Here is a 9,950-nt window from a genome sequence, read left to right on the forward strand (position 1 = left end):
TCAGTAGTTATGCCCAGATATATGCCCCCTCAAAGTAATATGTCTATCTGTGTCCCCTCACAGTAATATGCCCAATTATGTGCCCCCTCTCAGTAGTTATGCCCAGTTATGTGCCCCCCAAAGTAATATGCCTATCTGTGCCACCTCACAGTAATATGCCCAACTGTTCCCCTTCACAGTAATATGACCAGTTAATGGCCCTCTCACAGTAATATGCCCAGTAAAGTGCCCCCAGCTTTACTTGGCATAAACAGTAATCCAAACAGTTTCCAAACAGTATCTTGGTCATCAGCAGGTATTGGCTTAACTTTGGCAGGAAAATACTTCTCTGCAATAATCTCAGCTTTGCTATGCTAGCTGGAGTAAACAAGAACTTTCCTCTTCTGCTGGAACTTAGTTTAGCTCCCTGTAGTCTGTCTCTTACTTTAATCCTAGGAACTGCTTTTCCTGGCTTTGGAGTACCTTAAGCTCTAGATTCAGCTTGGATGAAGGCAATGCGAGCCCAGGAGGGGACAAGCAACCATGTAGACTTCAGAGGCAGGGCCTCTGGGCACAGCAGAGCAAGCAGTGCTCTGCTGGCCGACACACAACCTCTCACTACGGAGGATGGACTAGACTGCCCACTATCTAACTCCTCCCTCTCTAAAGTGGCTGGGAGGAACCAGAAGGTTCCTCTCCAGAAAAACTATCTCCGCCAATGCTGCCACCATCTGCTGGTGTACCAGGTAATTACATGAACATATCAGTTACAGGAATAAATATGCACGGTGAAGATAAATACACTACTGCATTAGATGACACTTTATATTAGCCTATAGGAAGTTGTAGCAAGGTGCCAAGGAATGGTAATGGCACTCTGGGACATTACATGTATCTAATCCCATCTTGTATGATACTGTCTGGTGTGTATCTTAGCTTATCATGTCAGATACTGTCTTCTGTGCCTCTGTATCTAAATCTACCATCTGCAATACGGTCTACTGTTCCTGTATCAAAGATTCTTATGTGTGATCCTGCCTGCTGAGCTCTGTAGCTACAATGGTTTGTGGCAAACTGCAAACGGGACTTCTTATGACTTGCTTTTAAAAATGGCTTTCTTCTTGCCACTGTTCCATAACCCTAGATTTGGGGAGTACACAACTAATAGTTGTCCTGTAGACAGATTCTCCTGCCCGAGCTGTGGATCTCTGCAGCTTCTCCAGAGTGACCTTTGGCCTCTTGGCTGCTTCTCTAATTAGTGTTCTCCTTGCCTGGGATGTCAGTTTTGGTGGACGGTCATGTCTTGGTAGGTTTGCAGTTGTGCCATACTCCATTTTTGGATGATGGATTGAACAATGCTCTGTGAGATGTTCAGAGGTTTATCCCTGACCTGTCTGGTGTGTTCCTTTGTTTTTGTGATGCTGTTCGATCACTAATGTTCTCTAACAAACCTCTGAGGCCTTCACAGAACAGCTGGAGTTATACTGAGAATACATTACACACAGGTGGACTCTATTTACTAATTAGGTGACTTCTGAAGGCAATTGGTCATGCTGGATTTTATTTAGGAGTATCAGAGTACAGGGGCACACCACACTTTTCAGATTTTTACTTTTTTAACATTTTGAAAACCATGTATCATTTTCTTTTCACTTCACACATATTTATTTATTTTATAGCGCTACTATATTCTGCAGCGCTTTGCAGACATTAGTATCAAGCTGTCCCCAATGGGGCTCACAATCTAAGTTTCCTATCAGTAAGGCCTCTTTCACACGGATGTTGCACGTGAGGGCCGGATAGGAAGCAGGTGCGTCGTGGGAAAATGCGTGATTTTTCCGCGCGAGTGCAAAGTGTTTTAATGCATTTTGCATGCGCGTGAGAAAAATCGGCATGTTTGGTACCCATACCTGAACCCAAACTTCTTCACAGAAGTACGGGTTTGGGTTAGGTGTTGTGTAAATTTTATTATTTTCCCTTATTACATAGTCATAAGGGAAAATAATATCATTCTTAATACAGAATGCTTAGTAAATTAGGGATGGAGGGGTTAAAAAAAGAAAAATGTTAATTAAACTCACCTCATCCACTTGTTTGCGAAGCCCGGCTCGTCTTCTTCCTTCTTCTTCTTTTAAGACCTGTGAGGAAAAGGACCTTTGGTGATGTCACTGTGCTCATCACATGGTCCATCACCATGGTAATGGGCCATGTGATGGCTCCGCACTCATCACATGGTCCATCACATGGTCCATCACCATAGTGATGGACCATTTGATGAGCGCAGTGACGTCACCAAAGGTCCTTTTCCTCCCAGGTCATCAAAGTAGAAGGAAGAAGATGAGCCGGGCAGCGCGTACAAGTGGATGAGCTGAGTTTAATTTAATTTTATTTTTTAACCCCTCCATCCCTAATTTACTTTCTGTATTAAGAATGCTATTATTTTCCCTTATAATCATGTTATAAGGGAAAATAATAAAGATCGGGTCCCCATCCCGATCGTCTCCTAGCAACCATGCGTGAAAAATCACACCGCATCCGCACTTGCTTGCAATTTTCATGCAGCCCCACTAACTTCTATGGGGCCTGCATTGCGTGAAAAACGCACAATATAGAGCTTGCTGCGATTTTCACGCAACCCACAAGTGATACGTGAAAATCACCGCTCATGTGCACAGTCCCATAGAAATGAATGGGTCCGGATTCAGCGCGGGTGCTATGCGTTCACCTCACGCATTGCACCCGGGTGGAAAACTCACCCGTGTGAAAGAGGCCTAAGTCTTTGGAGTGTGGGAGGAAACCGGAGTGCCACACAAACACGGGGAGAACATACAAACTCCAAGGAGGACCCCAGCGCTGCAAGGCACCAGTGCTAACCACTGAGCCACCGTGCTGCCCATTACTGCTACTTTATGTTGGTGTATCACATAAAATCCCTATAAAATACATTCAAGTTTGAGGGTGTAATGTAAAAAAATTGAAAAGTTCATGAATACTTTTTCAAGGCACTGTAAAGCAGGTTGCCCATGATTATCATCCCGTTGATTGAAAACACCTGACTCTGATTTCACTTTCATATTATCTGCTAATACTAAAGGTTCACATACTTTTCCCCCTCCTAGACAGTGATGGTAAATCATTTTCCATAATGACCAAGTCAAAAATCTACTTCTAGGACAAATTTATGCAGAAATAAAGAAAATTCTGAAGGGTTTACAGACTTTCAAGCATCACTGTATTTACAGTGGAACTTATATGCCCCCTCCCCCCCCGACAGCTTCTCACAAAAGCAGGAATCCATAAAACTCATGAATTGCCAACTTCAATTTAAAACGGGATAGTCTTGATGTGTCAACCCCTTTCAATGATATTTTTTTAACATATTCACTGATCTAGATGGGAGCATCAATGTCCAAAAGACATAAAAGAGTCAACTAACCTACTTGACTAATTCTTTGTCGATACATCCATTAAAATATAATACCTAGGGAATTTTCACTTTATCAAAAAACGAAAAACTAATCTTTACCGGGGCACATATTGTTCAATCTTTTCAGGTTGATTGTAAATCTGTTATACCTTTGTTACGCTTAAAATCAATTTTGTTGGAAATTTACCCCGATAGACTATACCTCAGGCCAGTTCACATCCCTGGAGAATTAAAAAAAAAAAAAAGATTTATCTAGTAACAAGTAACACCTCAGGAAAAAAGAAACAGGCTTTTTAATTGCTTTGTGCTCTTCATAATTGAAGACAGGCACTTTCTCAAGGCATTCACTGCCAAGAGGAGTGTGACTTCACTTGGCCCTGCTTAATTAATCCTGTGATACAAACCTTCTGGCTTCAATTTTCACATTTCTGTCTCTTTTTAGAGGTGATAATAAAACTAAAAATTTATGTTGGTTACTGTATGTCTCTAGCTGTGCCAGTAGAACACAAATAAAGCCATGTGGAAGGAAGGATGTCTCTCCGCATTCTTGTTTTGCGTGTGTTTTTTGAGTTATTATCTATAGAGCATTGAGCATTCTTTGTGTTAAGTTGAAAAACAAAAAGGCATGGTGAGGAGCAGAGAACATCATAGCCAGGTCTTCAGAAAATAAAATCAGCAATAACAGGGCCACCCACACAAACAAGGGGTGATGCCAACAGTTTATAAAGGAGAGGGCACCAAAAAAACAAAAAAAATCTTCTGTCCATTTTGATCAATTCAAGAGGACAACGTGGTTGCTTGTTCCTATTCACAACTTGCAGGGAGCTAAGTTAATGTAAACTTTAGGTTGGTTCCTCTGTACCTTTCTTGCTATTGTCATGTCAATCTGTACATGGCCCAATAGACATGTTCAATGAAGAAAGAATATGGGGCCATGGCTCTGGAGCTGGTTAGTTTGAGGGAATGCAGGGGTTGTTTGTGCTCCAAAACCCTTGCGGGAGGGATTAGTGGTGCATATCTTGGGCTGGTTCCCTGGCTGGTTAGGATGCCTGATGCCTAAAGGTATATTAAGAAATTATGCTGCACTATTTTGGACCAAAAAAACACATAAAAGAATGGAAAAAAAATCCAGAAATCAGCCTGAACTATAGAGAACAGTAAAACCCTAGAAACAGTTCTAGAGCGGTTCCACTGAAAAAGTGTTATGATGTACCTATTTAGGGGCATGAATGAAACAGAATTATTATTTTGTTTTTAGTCTAGTGCCATCTAATTGCAAACTAATAAGGTAGGCCTGATTACAGTGCAGCCTGCACTGGGACAAGGTGTTGATAAGTGAAGAACTATAGTCAAGGTGCTAAGAATTCTTAGAATTTTGACTAATCACAATTGCAAGACTGCTGTTAAAGTGCTCGTATTTACAAACAAGGTGATCATAACTGTGGAAGAGTGTGGGAACGGGGGCAAGGGGAAGGTATTTAAGACAACCACCAAATTGAAATATATTCGATATGGTTTTATTATGTAGAATTTTTGTTTCCAATTCAAAAATGATAAAACACAAATGACAAAACTGATAGAAATGTCAGAAGAAATGAGCATCAACATCTATTGGATTTACATGATTTATGTTGAGCTGGAGAGAGGTCCAGTAGCTCCATGGGTTACTTTCATGTCTTTGAAGCTCCACTTTGAAAATAAAAACTTCACAGATACTCACATTCAGCATATTTGAGGAGCTTTTCCTCATCAGACAGCATCCGTTTTTTGCTGCAGACCTCAAATTTTTCTTATTCATTGACAGAAACCTACTATCACTGGCTGCCATGTTAAAGACATAGTGGAGCTGTAGCCCAGTCCTGGTCATTCTTTCTACAAAGCTCAAAATCCCCTTAAAAGACATACAGATGCAGCCGAGCTAAAATTGACGGTTAACATGTTAAGTAAACAATGGTAAGAAAATGTTGATTGACTTTTCCAATGGATTTCAATGGCTCAGTCAATTTTAGCTCAGCTACATCTGTAGATTTTAAAATAATCTGGCTCCATACAGTTACCACTAGAGGGAGCTGTTAAGCTTAATGCCTACTGATATACTTTGAACTCAATAATAATACAGTGTATCTCAATCCTTCCTCTAGTGGCAACTTTAGGCAGCATGTTATCCCTATATGTACCACCTGCGGGAATAGCCCCTAGGCTCCTCACCCCTATAAACTTCTACCTAAGTTTTGACAAGAACAGGCCACTTGTTCCTAACCAGGGGGCCTCTGCTTTAAAGAGTTGGAGAACGTCATTCTTTTGAGTAAGGATGAGCGAATTTCCATTCTACTGGTTTGGAATTTGTCCCAAATTTTCCAAAATGTTTGGGTTCTAACAAACCCAAGTTTTTTGTGATTCATTCAGCGCAAGATAGAGAGAGTCTAGTTTCTCGGCAATATATGTGTGTTGTCTGGGAGGGGTGTACTCTTTCTCATTATGGAGAACGCCTAGCACATGTGAAGAGTATTGTAGGCCAGACAATGCCCCTCTGAGTTTCTAATAAAGCTATTCAAAGTAGCCTTTCTATGTCAGCTGATTTGCTAATTTTCAGATATTTTTTCCAGAAATGCAGGGGAACGTTGACCAGGTTACGATGCTCCTCATGCATACCCAAAGCCCTCCATAAGAAGAAATAATATCCCAACCAAGGCCTCTCAGGCAGCCAAACAATGTTTCATTGTCCAGCTCTGTTAAAGGATAGTTACCCAGAAAGAGGTTGGTTTCTGGCATGAGACACTCTGCTTTCCTCTCTTTTTGGAAGAGAGACTGGCTTGCGTGTCTTTTCCCAGAGAAGTGTTATGTGTGGACACATGCATAGCAATAGATTACACAAACAAATATGAAAAAGCACTGATTGTAAAGTTTGAGGCTACCAAAAGGGAAAATCTGTCACAACCAGACAGCTGAGAAGCTCTGACAGGAGCCTTCCAGATCCTCCTCCTTGAGTTTCTTTGTTTTGGTTTCAGTTCCTCATCTCGTTAGTCTATCTCAGCTGTCATGCAGTTGGACTGATTGCTTCCCTTTAAGTTCCTCCCCATAATGCAGTAGTGTGCGGCTTATACAACTTCCTGGAGTGTGTGTGCATGCTGTTTCTATTTCCCAGTCCTCTGTAAGATAAGTGCTGTTCCTTTATTTGTGATTTTCTGTCTGCTGGATCTCAGGAGACCCTGACTCCCTCCGTGTCTAGTGTAGGGAGCCGGTGGTCGTGTCCCCTCACTATTGTAGGGTCTTCAGGTATTAGATAGCCGAGGTACGTGGATATGCGCCCATCCACCTTTGGGGTGTTCGCATAGGCTGAGCAGTCAGGGAGAGTGGCAGGTCTCATGCAGGGGTCTCCCTTTTGTTCCTTAGTTGTAGATCCAGTGAGTCATTGATTATATTGCATTGTCTTGTTTTCTGTACACCATCCGTGACAAAATCTCTCTCTCTCTCTCTCTCTTCAAAAATTCTGCAAACCGAATCTTTAAAGATTCTCTCATCTCTAGTTTTGAGCTTTCAAAAATATCAGAATGGTTTGGCCTTATCAGAGAGAAAAAGAGATAGCAAATATATATGAGATAGATAGATACTAGATAATAGATAGATAATAGATAGAGAAATAGATAGATATTAGATAGATAGATAGATAGATAGATAGATGATAGATAACAGCTAAATAGAGAAATAGATAGATATTAGATAGATATTAGATAGATAGATAGATAGATAGATAGATAGATAGATATGAGATAGATAGATATGATATCTTGTTGTATGAATAACAATGTATAGGTACCTTCTATTTTAGTCAGATAATTTACAGTGTATACGATAATAATATCATTTGTAACATTGTACTGATTGTTTCCTCTCACTTGCATCTGGAGGTTCGGTAACTTTCTGAGTTCATGCAGGGACTTTCAATGTTTCCCAGATACAATACTTGAATGCAAAGCTATAATTCAATAAGTCTGCATGGAATATACTAATTTTCAATGGCTTCATGCACGAAGCTTCTGAACAATAGACTTGATTATCAGCTGACATTCTCTGCTGATTAGCTAGAAGATCTTGTTATAAGGTCCTGAAGCTGGGCCGGAGGTGAAGTGTGATCAGGGGTCTGTGGGCTTCATTGTTCATGGTCGCTGTATGCAGGACTGCCATATCCTCTCGCAATCAAAGCAACACAAAGTTGTCAGGAGCTGTATACTTGGATACCTTATTTGCCTATAGTTTTCCACCAAGGGTGTAGCTTTAGGTGGTGAAGAGGTAGCAGTGGTACCAGGGCCATGGTACATGGTAGGTCATCTGATCCCAGCCATTTAGCCCCCCTCAGATGGCTCTCTCCATCTCCCAATTTCCCACTCCTGCGACACAGTTGTGTGGTGGTGCTAAGTGGATGTCATGGCCCCCAGTCCTGCCATATTATTGCTCCTATTACACCCTGCCATAGGATAACAGAAAATCACAATATGCTGCAATATAGAATTATTGTAAAAAAAAAAGTTCAAATAATCAGAGGTTCTTCTAGTGAGACTACAAATACCGTATTTTTCGCCATATAAGACTTATCTTCCCATAAGATGTACCTAGGTTTTAGAGGAGGAAAAAAAAAAAAAATTAACCCCAATGTTTATTTTTTTACATTAGATTTTTCTCTTTTTTTAATATTAGATTTTTCCCAGAACCCCAATGTTAATCAGAGCTCAGCTCAGAGCCCCAATGTTAATAAGACCCTCAATCATGCCTCAGATCACACCTCCAATGTGAATAAGATTTCAGATCAGACCCCCAATGTGAATATGACCCCAATCAGACCTCAGATCAGACCCCCAATATGCATAGGACCAGGGCCGATTTTAGATAAAGTGTGGCCTTGGGCAAAATTGAAAATGGGGCCCCAAGTCTTGAAATATTGGACCAGTAGTCTTTCAGGATTTTGCAGGTATGGAAAGCGGGAGCAACCACAACAGCTGATTGTAGAATGCCACATTTTCTCTAGTTAGCCTTTCCACTGTAAACTGCTGATCCTGCAGCCTCTTTGGGTATGTTCACACAGAGTATTTTTTGTGCTTAAAAAAATCTGCATCAGAATTTTTTTTGGATGTGTTTTATTTTTATGCATTTTATAACACACTTTTTGATGCAGTTTTGGCATGGATTTTCATTCCTGTCCATTTTCAATGGGAATTCTAGACATGGACCCACCGTTATGAATGGCCAGGGCACTTCTATTTTTCCAAAAAATGGGCTGTCCCAATCGGGCCCCTGAAGTGAAGGGAGAGCACAGTGTGCATGCATGGTTATCCTCCATTATGCTATGAGTGTTTTGATAATAGCTGATCAATGGTTCTGCTATTTTTTCAAAATTCCATAGCAGTGAATGGAGATAATGATGAACATGCACACACGTATGGGGGATCTGTGGATGACACATATGGGGCATCTGTGGATGACACACTGTTATGGGGTATCTGTGGATGACACATGTGCAATGAGCCGGACCGTGGTACGGTTACGCGGACGCCAAATTATGCAGTGGGTCCGGATATGGGTATAATAGTCTATAGTTTTGTTTGTGACACCAATTGCAGTGTGCGCAGGGTACTAACACAGGGCCCATTAAGGTGTTGTAACTCACGTCCAAGGTTAGGTGTAATGTCTCTGTATGGTAGCAGTAATAGTGTCAACGGTGTCTCCTACCTGGGTATGGCTGGACTCCTGGATCCTGGCTCACTTGCAATAAAATGAGTGTGTTGCGAGTAGGAGTAATTGAGGGATTTGCAGCAATAATTGAGATCCAGACTTGAAATAAAGTTCAAACTTGTCTTTGCTATATGCAGCTTTCATCCATGCGAGATACAGAAATAGTCTTTGGTCCCAGCAGGTATTAGCAATGTGTGGCAGGGATCTATCTTCTGCTTCTATCATGTGCCTGGAACTCTTTGCAGGATATGTCGTCGGCTTGTGGCTCTGTAATGTGGCAGGAATTCATATCTTCTGCACTATCTGTCTTCTGCTGTATTGGGGACTGGCTAGCTGAGGAGGAATTTGGCTTCTCCTGGTCTCTGGACGGTACTCACAGTTGTGCTTACAGGGTATGCTTCTTCCTAGAATACTGGAGATGACTGCTTGCTTCTACCAGCTGAGGCTGAAGGGCTCAGGCTGGGAATGATGATCTTTTGTCTCAGCCGAGACAAGATACTGGCTGGGATCCCTAGAACTGGGAGCTCCTACAAGCACAGCCTTCCCCTAGCCAGGGTGGCTGGCACAATAACTGAACTTCCTTCCCCACCCATGAGGCAGGATGTGGGAACATTCCACACCTCCTCACAGAGGGGGGAGCTAAACTGGAATGTACTATTCCAGTCTAGAAACACTAAACTGAACTGCTAAACACATTGCAGCCACCTGCTGGTGAACATAGAAATTACAGCAAATACATTTAACAAGGGTTTCAATGCATATTTGTGAGAATATTAGATAAAATCACATTAGATAACAGTATAAATACACTTAACAG

The sequence above is a fragment of the Bufo bufo genome, chromosome 5, assembly GCF_905171765.1.
Source record: "Bufo bufo chromosome 5, aBufBuf1.1, whole genome shotgun sequence".
NCBI classification, from domain to species: Eukaryota; Metazoa; Chordata; class Amphibia; order Anura; family Bufonidae; genus Bufo; species Bufo bufo.